Genomic DNA, 14899 nt, shown 5'->3' with positions numbered 1-14899 from the left:
CCAGCTCTCCACTGTGGTCTGGGAAAGCAGTAGAAGATGGTCCAAGTCCTTGGGCCCCTGCACCCATGTGGGAGACCCGGAAGAAGCTCCTGGCTCCTGGCTTCAGATTGGCGCAGCTCCGGCCATTGCAGCTATTTGGGGAGTGAACCAACAGACTTTTCTCTCTGTCTCTCCCTCTCACTGTCTGTAACTCTAACTCTCAAATAAAATAAAAATAAAATATTTTTTAAAAAGGTACTTAATAAAAGGCAGGGACTCAAATAAATAATTGTTCATAATAACATTATTTTACAATAGTCAAAAATTTAGAAAGAGCACAATGTCCATCTGTGGATGAGTAAATGAACAAAACATGGTATACTCATAAGAGAATACTTCAGGAGGCCGGTGCTGTGCTTTGGTGGGTAAAACCAAATGCCTGCAGTGCTGGCATCCCATATGGGTGCCGGTTTGAATCCCACTGCTCCACTTCTGATCCAGCTCTCTTCTATGGCCTGGGAAAGCAGTGGAAGATGGCCCAAGTCCTTGGACCTCTACATCCATGTGGGAGACCCAGAAGAAGCTCCTGGCTCCTGGCTTCAGATCGGCACAGCTATGGCCATTGCAGCTAATTGAGGAGTGAACCAGCAGATGGAAGACCTCTCTCTCTCTCTGCCTCTCCTTCTCTCTGTGTGTAACTCTGACTTTCAAATAAAATAAATAAATCTTTTTTTTTAAAAGGCTACTTCAGAAAGTTTGTGGAAATGCATATTATGAAAAAACAATTCATAGATTTCCAAGCTTTTCTGCACTAAAATAAGTGATTTTTTTTTTATTTTAAAGATTTTATGTATTTATTTGAGAGTCAGAGTTACAGACAGAGAGAGTGAGAGACAGGGAGAAAGGTCTTCCATCCACTGGTTCACTCCCCAAATAGCCGCAAAGGCCGGAGCCAGGCCGATTCAAAGCCAAGAGCCAGGAGCTTCTTTTGGATCTCCCACGTGAGTGCAGGGGCCCAAGGACTTGGGCCATCCTCTACTGCCTTCCCAGGCCACAGCAGAGAGCGGGATCAGAAGAGGAGCAGCCAGGACTCGAACCGGCGCACAGATAGGAGAGAGCACCGCAAGCAGAGGCTGCATCTACTGCACCCTCGCGCTGGCCTCTAAGCTCATCTTTTAATTCCACTTTCCACAAACTTTTTGAAGCACACTTGTACAGTGGAATATTATTCAGCCTTAACAAGGAGGAAAATCTCCAACACATGCTACAATATGGATGAGTCTCAAGGACAATATGCCAAGTGACAAAAAGACAAATGCTACATTGACTCCACTTACGTTAGGTGGATAGAGTAGTCCAATATATGGAGACAGAAAATAGAATGGTGGTTGCCTGGGCCTGGGGAGGGGAACGAGGAGTTCATGTTTATTGGGTACAGAATTTCAGTTAGGGGTGGAAAAAGTTCTGGATCTGGCCAGTGATGAACAACGCAAATGAACTGGATGCCACCAAACTGTATATTCAGAAATTGTTAGGGGGAAGCATTTGGCCTAGCAGTTAAGATACTGGTTGGGATGCCCACATCCCACATCAGAGTGCCTGGACTCCATACCCACCTCTGCTCCCAGTTCTAGCTTCTTGCTAATGTAAACCCTGGGAGATGGCAGGTGATGACCCAAGTAGTTGGGTCCTTGCCATCCCCATGGGAGACCTGGATTGACTTCGGCTCCAATGATAGTTGTAGGTGTTTGGAGAGTGAACCAGTAGATAAGAAGACTCTCTCTCTCTCTCTCTCTCTCTCTCTTTCTCTCTCTCTCTCTCTCTCTCTCTCTGTAATATATAAATAAAAATTTAAAAATAAGGGTCCCCATTGTGGCATAGCAGGCTAAGCCACCCACCTATGACACCAGCATCCCACACTAAGCACTGGGGTGAGCCCCAGCTGCTCCACTTCTGATCCAGTTCTCTACTGATGTGCCCAGGAAAGCAACAGAGGGGATGGCCCAAGTACCTGGGTCTCTTCCTAATGCGAGACCACAATGGAGTTCTAGGCTCCTGGCTTTGGTCTGGTCCAGCACCTGCTGTTTTGGCCATTTGGGGGAGTGAACTGGCAGATGGAAGATCTGTTTCTCTATCTTTCTCTCTGTCACTCTGCCTTTCAAATAAATAAAGATAAATTGCTTTTATTTTAAAAATAAACAAATAGGGGCCGGCGCTGTGGCGCAGCTGGTTAAAGCCCTGGCCTGAAGCACCAGCATCCCATATGGGCGCCAGTTCTAGTCCCGGCTGCTCCACTTCCCATCCAGCTCTCTGCTGTGGCCTGGAAAAACAGTAGACGATGGCCCAAGTCCTTGGGCCCCTGCACCCATGTGGGAGACCTGGAAGAAACTCCTGGCTTCTGACTTCGGATTGGCGCAGCTCCAGCTGTTGCGGCCATCTAGGGAGTGAACCCGCAGATGGAAGACCTCTCTCTCTGTCTCTACCTCTCTCTGTAACTCTGTCTTTCAAATAAATAAAATAAATCTTAAAAAAAAATAAAAATGCTTAAAATGGTAAATGTGGTTATATATATTTTTCACAACGCTAATAAAAAGCCCATAAAACACACATGCCACATATCTTTGTATGACACCAGGCCCTGCTTCTCCCACTCTAAGGCAGAGTTTGTCTCCCCTATCAGACATTGGGCACCACTAGCTGAGAGCCCATGCCTCCTCCCTCAGACTGCAGGCTGAGACCCAGAGATGCTCAGGAAGGGCAGGAGACGTGGGTTCCCCTCCCCTCCAGGCTGCACTGTTTGTCAGGCCCATTTCACTGGGACCTGGGAGGGGCAGGCCATTCTTCCGTCCCCAGTCTCTTTGCTGAGTCAGGAGGGCATCTCTCCATCCCAGGTCACACCGGAACCTGGTCTTGGAAGTATGTGCTGTCCTAGAGACTAAGCAATTTGTCTTGACCTGAGAGATGGAGAGGGGAGGCTGCATAGGATCCTCTTGTGGCAGCTGCGGGTGGCAGCACTGGAGCACCGCCCATCTGTGGTTTTGATGCCTCCCTCTCCCTCCCCCGCCGGCAGCCCTGGGTCCCTCCTCCCCTCGTCCCCCTTCCCCCTACCGGGGAGAGGCTTCAAGCACATGAACACTTGGTACCGCATGTTTCGCACTCACAGTTCAGCATATGGCCGGACCTGCCTGTCTCTCCAGATGTGTGTGTGTGTGTGTGTCTATAGTGTCTGTACATGCTCATGGCTCCCAATGGACAAATGTATTCTCTCTCTCTCTCTCTCTCTATTATTTATTTGAAAGGCAGAGTTACAGAGAGGCAGAGAAAAAGAGAGGAGTTCCATCTGTTGGTTCACTCCCAAGTTGACCGCAGCAGCCGGAGCTGGGCCAATCCGAAGCCAGGAGCTTCTTCTGGGTCTCCCGTGCAGATGCAAGGGCCCAAGGACTTGGGCCATCTTCTACTGCTTTCCCAGGCCATAGCAGAGAGCTGGATCAGAAGCAGAGCAGCCAGGACTCAAACTGGCTTCCTTATGGGATGCCACCACTGCAGGAGGTGGCTTTATCTGCTAGGCCACAGCGCCGGCCCCAGATGCCTTCTCTTGACATTTTTGGACAGGAGCTACATACCTGTGCACTCAGCCCATCAGTGGGCAGAGCCTCCCCCTCTGCCAGCTGTCAATTCACCCCAAAGCCCACAGCCAAGATCCATCCTGGCCCAGCTTCCCTCTTTCCCTGAGGGTATGGCATCCAGGGCCTATGATTTGGCACAACAGCCCGTGAGGCACAGAAGTGGTCCTGCCAACACACACACACACACACACACACCGAGTTGAACAGCCAAAAGGTGGGAAACAATAGCTGGGGTTGGATTGCAGTTGGTGCTATGAGACAGGTGGGGGTGGAGGGCAGGGAACAATCCTAAGGAGAGACCCAAGGCTGCAAGGGGTGGGCTGTTTACCCATGCCTGACTCCATCCCAGTGCCCACTTGGCTCCCACCTTGAGCTCCGCCCGCCCCCAGTGTTGGGCTGCCCAGAACCTGCTCAAAGAGGCAGTACCAGGACAAAGTAAGCAAGCAGATGGCTGGCCCTTACCTGGTGAGGCCCGGGGCCCCACACTCTCGACCCTGGGTGTGCAGAATGGAGGGGTACGTCTGCTTTGCCAGGCTGCAAGCTGCTGGAGGCCAGAGCCCAGCACCGCTCGCATTCGTCCTCACTACTCCACTTATTTCACTCATCTGTAGGGCGTCTGGCTCTGAGGTGGGGTCCCATCCCCTCCCTGCTCACTCCCACGCCAAGCTCTGTGGGCAAGCCAGTGGATGCGTGAACGAGGGCATGACTCCACTTCTTCCCTGCACCCTCTTTTGGGGACACACAGGACTTTTGTGTGAGGCGGAAGCTCCGGACAGAGACAGGGAAGTTGAGCATCCATCCACCCCTCACGTGGATGGCAGGGATGAATCTGTGTGGCTGGGGGCCCTGGAGGAGGAGTTGATTGACAGGTACTCAGGAAAGAAGTACTCAGGGAGGTGGGGAATCCTGAGGCTTGGGTGGTGGGCGTGTTCTTGAGCAGTGCAGTCTGGGACCCAGGCCAGAAATTTTTTCTAGGGACCACTCCCCACAAAGAGGCCCCTCCCTATTCAAGGAGGCTTCCAGGGCAATGTTTCAAAGTCCTCCAAAGAACAACCACAGAGGTCCCACTGTGGGGCACTCACCTAAGCCGGGTGGCACTGGGCCTCACCTCCCAGGCACACCATTGCTTTTTCCAGGAGAAGGAGAGTGGCTAATGGCAGGGCCACTTTCTCTCTCTCTCTCTCTCTCTCTCTCTCAACCTAATTTTTAATTTATTTGACAGACACAGAGAGAGAGAGAGAGAGAGAGAGAGAGAGAAATCTTCCACCTGCTGGTTCACCCCAAAATGGGTGCCACAGCCAGGGTGGGGACAGGCCAAAGCCAAGAGCCGGGAACTCCACCCAGGTCTCCTGTATGAGTAGCTGTTATGGCCATCTGGGGAGTGAACCAGTGGATGGAAGACCTCTCTCTCTCTGTCTCTCCCTCTCTCTGTAACTCTATCTTTCAAATAAATAAAATAAATCTTTGAAAAAAAAAAAAAGAGGCGTGATGGCTGGCTGCTGCCACCAGGACAGCAGTGCTATGGCAGAACGGTGCACCCCAGGGCCTGGTGCAGGCATGGAGCAAGGGGCAGAGTGGGGCAGAGGCACAGAGCCCCTTGGGAAGTGCTTGTCGTGAGTCTGGTGTGGTGAGGAAGGGGAGGCAGCGGGGAGAAGAGACTCAGGGCCATGGGAGAAGGAGGACCCAACAATTGTGGCGGCCAGGAGGGAGAAGCCCACAGAGGAGGTAGAGGAGCCCAAGGTGACCTTGAGGTTTGGGTTGTTTATGATTTTTGTTTGTTTTTGTTTTTAAAGATTTTTTTTTTGACAGGCAGAGTGGACAGTGAGAGAGAGAGACAGAGAGAAAGGTCTTCCTTTGCCGTTGGTTCACCCTCCAATGGCAGCCGCGGCCGGCCCACTGCGCTGATCCAAAGGCAGGAGCCAGGTGCTTCTCCTGGTCTCCCATGGGGTTCAGGGCCTAAGGACTTGGGCCATCCTCCACTGCACTCCCTGGCCACAGCAGAGAGCTGGCCTGGAAGAGGGGCAACCGGGACAGGATCGGTGCCCCGACCGGGACTAGAACCCGGTGTGCCGGCGCCGCAGGCAGAAGATTAGCCTATTGAGCCATGGCGCCAGCTGCTTTTAAATATTTATTTATTTATTTGAAAGGCAGAGTTACAGAGAGGCAGAGAGAGAGAGAAGTCTTCCACACTCTGGTTCACTCCCCAAATGGCTACAATGGCTGGAACTGAGCCGATCTGAAGCCAGGAGCCAGGAACTTCTTCCAGGTCTCCCATGCAGGTGCAGGGACTCAAGGACTTGGGCCATCTTCTACTGCTTTCCCAGGCCATAGCAGAGAGCTGGATTGGAAGTGGAGCAGCCGGGACTCGAACGTGCAACCATATGGGATGCCGGCACTGCAGGCGGAGGCTTAGCCCACTACACCACAGCACTGGCTTGAACATAAAGGGGCTGGTGGTGGATGGAGTCCCAAAGACGCTGGAGCAGAGACGGTTGCTAAGAGACAAGCCTCGCACAGCCCCGCCTTCCTCTTTGCTGTTGTTACCAAGGCCCTTTCCTACTCCAGGGCAAGAAACCCACTTTATGCAGGGTCCCAGTGCCTCAGCAATTGGGTAATTTACAAAGAAATTTATTTCCCACAGTTCAGGAAGATGGCAAGTTCCAGGCCTGAGCTGGCACTGGGTCGTCATCTGGTGAGGGGTATTGTGGATCTCAGGGAAGGTGGGAAGGCAAGTGTACATGCAGGAAAGAAAGAAATGGAACCAAACCAATCCCTCCAGCAGAGCCCACCTGCACAGTAATGACTCCCTCCTGCAATGAGGCCATCAATCTGCTGGTGAGGGCAGTGCCCCCATGACTAATCACCCCTAACGGCCTATTTCCTGTGCTGACCTTGTGGTGCAGTGGGTTAAGCCACCTCTTACAACACCAGCATCCCACATCAGAGAGTTGGTTTGAGTCCTAGCTGCTTTGCTTCCTATCTAGCTCCGTGCTAATGCACCTGGGAAAGTTGCAGAAGATGGCTCAAGTGCTTGGACCCCTGCCAACCATGTGGGAGACCCGGATAGAGTTCCTGGCTCCTGTCTTCAGCCTGGTCCGGCCCTGGTAGTTGCAGGAGTTTGGGAAGTGAATCAGAGGATAGAAGATCTCTTTCTCCCTGTCTTTTCCTCTCTCTGTTACTTTGCCTTTCAGATAAATAAAACAAATCTTTAAAAAAAAATAATAAAGACCCACTTCTCATAATGTTGCATAAGCATTTAAATTTCAACATGAGTTTTGCAAAAGCCATCCAAACTATAGCATGTCTTGGGATGGGGGTTTAGCCTAGCAATTAAAATATTGGTTAAGATGCCAGCATCCTGGTTTGATTCCAACTTCCTGCCAATACAGACTTTGGGGTGTGGCAAGCAAGTGCTTGGGTTCCTGCCATCCACATAGGAGACCAAGATTGAGTTCCTGTCTCATGGTTCAGACTGGACCACTCCTGGCTGTCGTGGTCATCTGGGGAGTGAACCAGCAAATAGATCTCTCTCTGTCTTCCCTCTCTCTCTCTCTGTAACTCTGCCTTTCAAACGAATAAATATTTTTTTAAAAAGGTGAAAAATGGAATTAAAAAATAGGTTTACTTTCATGCCAAAGAAGTTCTGAAGTACCCTCATGTATATGGCGTGTGTGTGTGTGTGTATGTGGGTGGGTGAAAAGTGCTGTGAACCTGGGAAAGCAGAAGATGGCCCAAGTCCTTGGGTCCCTGCACCCACATGGAAGACCAGCAAGAAGCTCCTGGCTCCTGGCTTCGGATCAGCTCAGCTCTGGCCTTTGTGAGCCAGTTACGGATAATTTGGGGAGTGAACCAGCAGATGGAAGACCTCTCTTTCTCTCTCTATCTGTACCTCGCTGTAACTCTGTTTTTCAAATAAAATTAATAAATGAATAAATAAAGTTTTTTTAAAAAAGAAAGAAAGAGGGACTGGCGCTGTGGCATAGTGGGCAAAGCTGCCACCTGCGATGCCAGCATCCCATATGGGCATCAGTTCTCATCCTAGCTGCTCCACTTCCAGTCCAGCTCTCTGCTATGGCCTGGGAAAGCAGTAGAAGATGGCCCAAGTCCTTGGGCCCCTGCCCCTACCTGGGAGACCCGGAAGAACCTCTTGGCTCCTGGGTTCAGATCGATACAGCTCCGGCCGTTGTGGCCAATTGGGGAGTGAACCAACGGATGGAAGACCTCTCTCTCTCTCTCTCTCTCTCTCTCTCTCTCTCTGCCTCTCCTTTCTCTGTGTAACTCTTTCAAATAAATAAATAAGTTTTAAAAAGAAAGAAAGAAAGAAAGAGAGAGAGAGAGAGAGAAAGAAAGAAAGAAAGAAAGAAAGAAAAGTGCTGTGAAGAAAAAGTGAAATCACTTAAGGTGAGGCAATATTCCAGAGGTGGGGTGTGGCTATTCCATGGAGTGCTCAGCGAGGGCCATGTTAGCTACTAAAATGAGATCTGAGCAGAGAGCTGACTGAGATGCGAGGGTAAGCTACGACAAACCCTGGGCTAGAGCCTCCCGGGCAGAACGAACAGGCGTGCAGTGGTCCCGCGGCAGGGAACACGTTTATGTGCGCGAGCATCAGCGCAGACACCAGACTGCCTGGGGAAGCGTCGGGAGAACACAGGTGATGCAGTCACATAGGAGCTGCTGCAGGATTTGAGCGAGGTGTAACACAATATGGCCTCTGCATTTTATTCCATTTTTAATGTATTACTTATCTGAAAGGCAGAATGACAGAGAGAATCTTCCATATGCTGGTTCACTCTCCAAGTGGCCGCAATGGCCAAGACTGCCCCAGGCCAAAGCCAGGAGCCAGGAACTTCACCCTGGTCTCCCACATGGGTGGCAGGGGCCCAAATACTCAGGCCATCTTCCACTGCCTTCCCAGGCACATTAGTATAGGGAGCTGGATAGGAATTAGAGCAGCCAGGACTCCAACTGGCACTCCAATGTGGGGTGCTAATGCCGCAAGTGGCAGCTTAACCAACTGTACCACAATGCCATCCTCTGTCCTCTGTATTTTATTTTACTATTTATTTATTTTTCAAATATTTATTTATTTATTTGAAAGGCAGAGTTACAGAGAGGCAGAAGCAGAAAGAGGGGTCTTCCATCCCCTGGTTCATTCCCCAATTGACCACAATGGCCAGAGCTGAGCTGATCTGAACCCAGGAGCCAGGAGCTTCTTCTGGGTCTCCCGCAGGGGTGCAAGGGTCCAAGGACTTGCATCATTCCCTACTGCTTTCCCAGGCCATAGCAGAGAAATATAAACTAGTGAGTTGTATACCTAGTATTCAAAGCCATCATACTGGGGTGGGTGTCATGGCACAGCAGGTTAAGCCACCACTTGGGACATACTGCCTCTGCTTATGATCCAGCTACTTGTTCATACCCTTAGGAGGCAGGAGACGGTGGCTCAAATGAATGAGTTCCTGCCATTCGCATGGGAAACATGGGTAGAGTTCATGGCTCCTGGCTTTGGCTCCTGGCTTCCGGCTTCAGCCTAGCCCAGCTCTTGTTGTTGCAAGCATTTAGGGAGTGAACCTGTTGATGAAAGACATCTCTCTCTCTCCTCTCTCTTCCTACCCTCTTCCTCTTACTGTACTTCTCAAATAAATAATACTTAAAAAAAATAATTAGGCTGGATGAGATCATAAAAGGAATGAGTCGGCCGGTGCCGTGGCTTAACAGGCTAATCCTCTGCCTCGTGGCGCCAGCACGCTGGGTTCTAGTCCCGGTTGGGGCGCCGGATTCTATCCCGGTTTCCCCTCTTCCAGGCCAGCTCTCTGCTATGGCCCAGGAAGGCAGTGGAGGATGGCCCAAGTCCTTGGGCCCTGCACCCCATGGGAAACCAGGAGAAGCACCTGGCTCCTGGCTTCGGATCAGCGAGATGCGCCGGCCGCAGCGGCCATTGGAGGGTGAACCAACGGCAAAAAGGAAGACCTTTCTCTCTGTCTCTCTCTCTCACTATCCACTCTGCCTGTCAAAAAAAAGGAAGGAGTCAAGGTAGAAAAGAGTTGAGGTCTGAGGATTTAGCCCTGGGCCGGCAGAGGGAGCTGGGACGGTGAGGAGGAAGTGAAGGAGACTCTGGGGGAGTAGCCATTGGTGGCGGGGAAGCCATGGATGTGATCCCAGAAGCCCAGTAAGCAGCGGTGTCCAGTGTAGCCTAAGAGCCTGCGAGACAAGGGCTCAGGATTGATCATTGGATCTGTCAGTGACACTGGTGGCCTTCACCAGGGTGTTTCGGGAGTGCTGAAGTGAAAGTGGGCTCAAAAGAAAATGAGGAGTGGGAGTGATGACAAAAAGAGAGACAAGTATTTCTGAAGAGCCAGCAGTGGAAAATATAGCTGGGAAGAGATCGTGGTGTTGAGGGAAGGCATTTATTTAAGATGGGAAACAGGTTGATGACAATGATTCCCCCAGAGACAAGCAAATTGACAATGCAGAAGAGGTGGGAAGAAGTGGCTTGGGACCTGGAGCCCCACAGGTGAGCCCAGATGGAGGGGTTCCGTCAGGTGAGCCCCAGATGGTGCGTCTGTAGGAACAAAAGGGACGGCAGGCTATGCCGACAGATGCACGGAGGCGGCGGAAGCGTGTGGGATTTCTCTTCAAATTGCTTCTAATTTGGAAGCAGAGCCATATCAGTGAGCAGAAGGGAGGAGGGAGAGGAGGGTGGAAGAGAGAGGAGAATAAAATAGCTCTTGGGATGCGTGGGGGAGAGCAGGAACAAGGGTAACCAACACACACTTGGCATTTGGGAGGCCTGAACTTAAGGGAGATCAGTCAGCCTTGACCAACGTGCTTTGCCAGCCATGTTCTTCTGGCTGGGTGAAGGCCGGGGAAGTCACAGCGAAGGAGTTTTGCCATGTTGGCTATGATGAAAGGAGAGAGTGGCCCAGCAGTGGACCATTTATTCAAGGGACTGATTTCTAATGATGGATCGTGGACTCCAGGCTGGTTAAGGAGGGGAAGGTGGGTGTGGTGAGGGGAGGGAGGATCAGTGGATGAAAAACAAAGCTCTTCTTCAAAGGAGGCACAGTGCGCAACAAAATGCTACTATTTTTAATTGTTCTTAAAATCAGAAGGAAAAAAAATGAATAAAATTAAAGTGTATAATTATCAATCCAGCCTGGAACTACATTAGTCTTTATAACAGTGCAGTCATATAGTATATTTTTTATTTATTTTCATCTATTTGAAAGGCAGAGCAAGAGAGAGAGAGAGAGAGAGAAAGGGAGAGAGATGCACACACAGACCGACAGACAGAGATCATCCATCTACCAGTTCACTTTCCATACGTCTGCAACAGCCAGGGTAGGGCCAGGCTAAAGCCAGGAGCTCAGAATGCCATATGCATCTCCCAGGTGGGTGGCAGGGGCCCAAGCGTCTGGGCTATCATTCACTGTCTCCCAGGAGCAAAAATGGGAAAACGGATTAGAAGCAGAGCATCTAGACTTGAAACAGCAAGCCAATATGGGATGTGGGTGTCACATGCTGTGGTTCAACCCACTGCACCACAACACCTGTTCCTAATTTTTACTTGTTTTATTTTTTAAAAAAGTTTGTTTGCTTGACAGGCAGAGTTACAGAGAAGGAGAGACAGACAGACAGAGAAAGATCTTCTACCCGCTGGTTCACTCCTCAAACGTCTGCCACAGCTGGGACTGGGTCAGGCCGGAGCCAGGAGCCAGGAACTCCCTTGAGGTCTCCCATGGGGATGCAGGGGCCCAAGCACTTGAGCCATCTTCAGTTACTTTCCCAGACGCATTAGCAGGGAGCAGGATCAGAAGCAGAGCAGCCGGAACTCATATGGGATGCTAGTGTTGCCCGCTGCACCATAGCATGGGCCCCTGTCCCTAGTTTTTAATATTCATTTATGAAGAAAGGAGCCCATGAAGGTGAGTTAGCTGGGGCCCACAGAAGTTATAATGTCTCTTTCTATGTGTCTTTTTTTTTTTTTAAGATTTATTTTATTTACTTGAAAGACAGAGTTACAGAGAGAGGTAGAGACAGAGAGAGAGGTCTTCCATCTGCTGGTTCATTTGTCTAATGGCCACAGTGGTTGGAGCTGAGCCGATCTGAAGCCAGGAGCTTCTTCCGGGTTTCCCACATGGGTGCAGGGGCCCAGGGACTTGGGCCATCTTCTACTGCTTTCCCAGGTGCATTAGCAAGGAGCTAGATCGGAAGTGCAGCAGCCGGGACACAAACCAGTATCCATATCGGATGCCAGCACTGCAGGCCAAGGCTTTTTTGTTTGTTTGTTTAAAAACTTATTTATTTGTTTATTTGAAAGGCAGAATTATAGAGAAGCAGAGGGAGAGAGAGAGGGAGAGAGAGAGAGGTAAGTCTTCCATCCACTGTTTCACTCCCCAAATGGCCGTAATGACCAGAGCTGCACTGATCCAAAGCCAGGAGCCAGGAGCTTCTTCCGGGTCTCCCAGGCAGGTGCAGGGGCCCAAAGACTTGGGCCATCTTCTGCTGCTTTCCCAGGCCATAACAGAGAGCTGGATCAGAAGTGAAGCTGCTGGGTCTTGTACGGACACCCATATGGGATGCAGGTGACGGCTTTAACCCGCTGTGCCACAGCGTCGTGCCCCCCCATCTCTCTATCAAATAAAATTTTAAAAATCATCAAGTATTTGACAGAAGTGGCAGTGAAGAGTGGCAACAAACCAGCTACTAAAAGCTTCCAGGCGGGGGGGGGGGGGGCAGTCAGTGAGATCACGTGATGCCATCAACTTCAAAAGCTTCAAATACCTTTATTGCTTCATCAGTGACTATTAATGCTGTTCCTCAATGAAAAGGAATTTTTCATTTCCACAGACTCAGACACTCATCAACTCAGACTCCTACAGAAGGTGCCTAATCATGGAAAGAGCTCCCTGTACGCGGATCTGTGGGCAGTCCTACTTCTCTGGGAGCTGTAGCTAGTAGGATCACCTAGATGCTTGATAAACATTTGTTGAACGACCTTACAATGACAAAAAAAACTAAATACTACCTAAGTGGCCAATAAGTTTAACCTAGCCAAGTTTAAGAAATTATGGCATATCTGTTTAACGGAATGTCACACAATCAGCAACAATTATGTTTTTTTTTTTTTTTTTTGACAGGCAGAGTGGACAGTGAGAGAGAGAGAGACAGAGAGAAAGGTCTCCTTTTGCCGTTGGTTCACCCTCCAATGGCCGCCGCGGTAGGCGCAGCGCACTGATCCGATGGCAGGAGCCAGGTGCTTATCCTGGTCTCCCATGCGGGTGCAGGGCCCAAGGACTTGGGCCATCCTCCACTGCACTCCCTGGCCACAGCAGAGAGCTGGCCTGGAAGAGGGGCAACCGGGACAGGATCGGTACCCCCGACCGGGACTAGAACCCGGTGTGCCGGCGCCGCAAGGCGGAGGATTAGCCTAGTGAGCCGCGACGCCGGCAACAATTATGTTTTTGAATAACTATCCATATATGATATGGAGTGGCATTTGGGCTAGGGTTAAGATGCCTGCATCCATATCAGAGTGCCTGGGTTCAAAACTCACCTCCGGCTCCTAGTCAGCTCCTGGCTGATGCCGACCCTGGGCGGCAGCAGATGGCTTAGTTGGGCGCCTGCCACCCACTGGATTGGGTTTCTGACTCCTGGTTTCCACTCAGCCCAGCCCTCACTGTTGCAGGCGTTCGGAAAGTGAACCAGTGGGTCTCTCTGTTCTGTCTCTCAAATAAATAAATAAATAGTTAAAAGGCAGATAAAACATTATAGATACATTATGACTATACCTGGGTAAGAATGTTTGGATAGGAAAAGGAATCAAAACTATAATGGTGATTTTATTAAGCTAGAAGAATCATGGGTGATTTTTTTCCCTCTTTTTTTTTTTTAAGGTTTGTTTCTTTGAAAGGCAGAGTTACAGTGTGAGAGAGGAGGGAGGAGAAAGAAAGATCTTTCATGCACTGGCTCACTCCACAAATGGACACAGCTGTGGCTGCTTGGCCTGGAACTCCACTCAGGTCTCCCACGTGGGTGCAGGGGCCCAAACACTTGGGCCATCTTCTGCTGCTTTCCCAAGCCCATTAGCAGTGAGCTGGATGGGAAGTGGAGCAGCCAGGGCTCCCAAGGCTGCCACCAGTGACCATATGGGATGCCCGTGCAGGTGACAGCTTAACCCCAGCATCACACACCTGTGTCTCTTTTTATTTTATTCAAAAAAATAATAAAAATAAAAGTTCATTGTGGAAGGGGGGGGATGCTGAAAGGGATCAGTGAGAACAGAACCCCGTAATTCCATCAGCCAGGAAAGCCACTGCCCATGCTCAAACAGGATGTTTCCGGCCTTTCCCCACTGTCTAGTCTTTGCACGGGCTCTGACTTTTAAAAGGAGACTTTGAACAGTCACAGTGTTGAGATACCATAATCTATTTTTCTACCGTAATATTTGACGTGATAGTTGTATGCGATTTTACATTGGGAAAAAAAAATACGGTAGAGCCACGTCATTAATCAGATTCAAAAGGCTGTTGAGGGAAGAGGCGGGAGCGGAGGCGGGGGTGGGTGCGCGTTGGGTGGAGACCACAGAGACCGCAGGCCAGGGGGGCCGGGCCCCGGTGGGAAAAGCTGCTCTACGGGGACTTAGAGATGTGAAATCACGTTCCAAGGGCTGGCGCTGGACAGCCGCGGTCCTGACCATCGGCGCTCCTGTTCCAGGCAAATAAACCATGTTTCAGGTCCTCGTTTTGCACAGGGGTTTGCGCCTTGAGCCGGAGGGGCGACGAGCCCTGGAGGGGCTGCCCTCCCCCTCGCCCCTCTACCTAACTCCCCCCAATCGGAGCTCAGGTGGAGAGGCGCGCCTGAGGCCAAGGAGTGCGTGCGTCCCAGAGGGAGCTCGGGGCGGCGGGGGGCATTGACACAGGGGCGTTCCTAGCCTCCGGAGCTGACCACGGCAAGGAAGGGGTTGGGATGACTGAGGCTTGCGGGGCTGATATTCACACAGGCACGGGTCGGTCCTGGAAGGCTGTAGATGGCCGGGAGCAGAGAGAAGCGGCCGGCAGGGAGAAAAGAGGGGGCTGACGAGGGCTCTCGGCAGGCGGCCCGAGCGCCCCGAGTGTGCCCGGGGTGTCAACGAGACGCGCGGCGGGCGGCGGGCTGCTGCGGGCAGAGGTGGGGCGCGGGTCAGGGAGGCGGGGATGGGCGGCGGGAGGGAAGCAGGGTCGCGCACCTCCGGCCGGCGCCTCACCCAGGGCTCCCCATGGGGCGCCCACGGTTTCCTCCTTCGGTTGAAGAAA

Source organism: Lepus europaeus, chromosome 3, assembly GCF_033115175.1.
Source record: "Lepus europaeus isolate LE1 chromosome 3, mLepTim1.pri, whole genome shotgun sequence".
Lineage (NCBI taxonomy): Eukaryota > Metazoa > Chordata > Mammalia > Lagomorpha > Leporidae > Lepus > Lepus europaeus.
Note: the sequence above shows the minus strand (reverse complement) of the source record.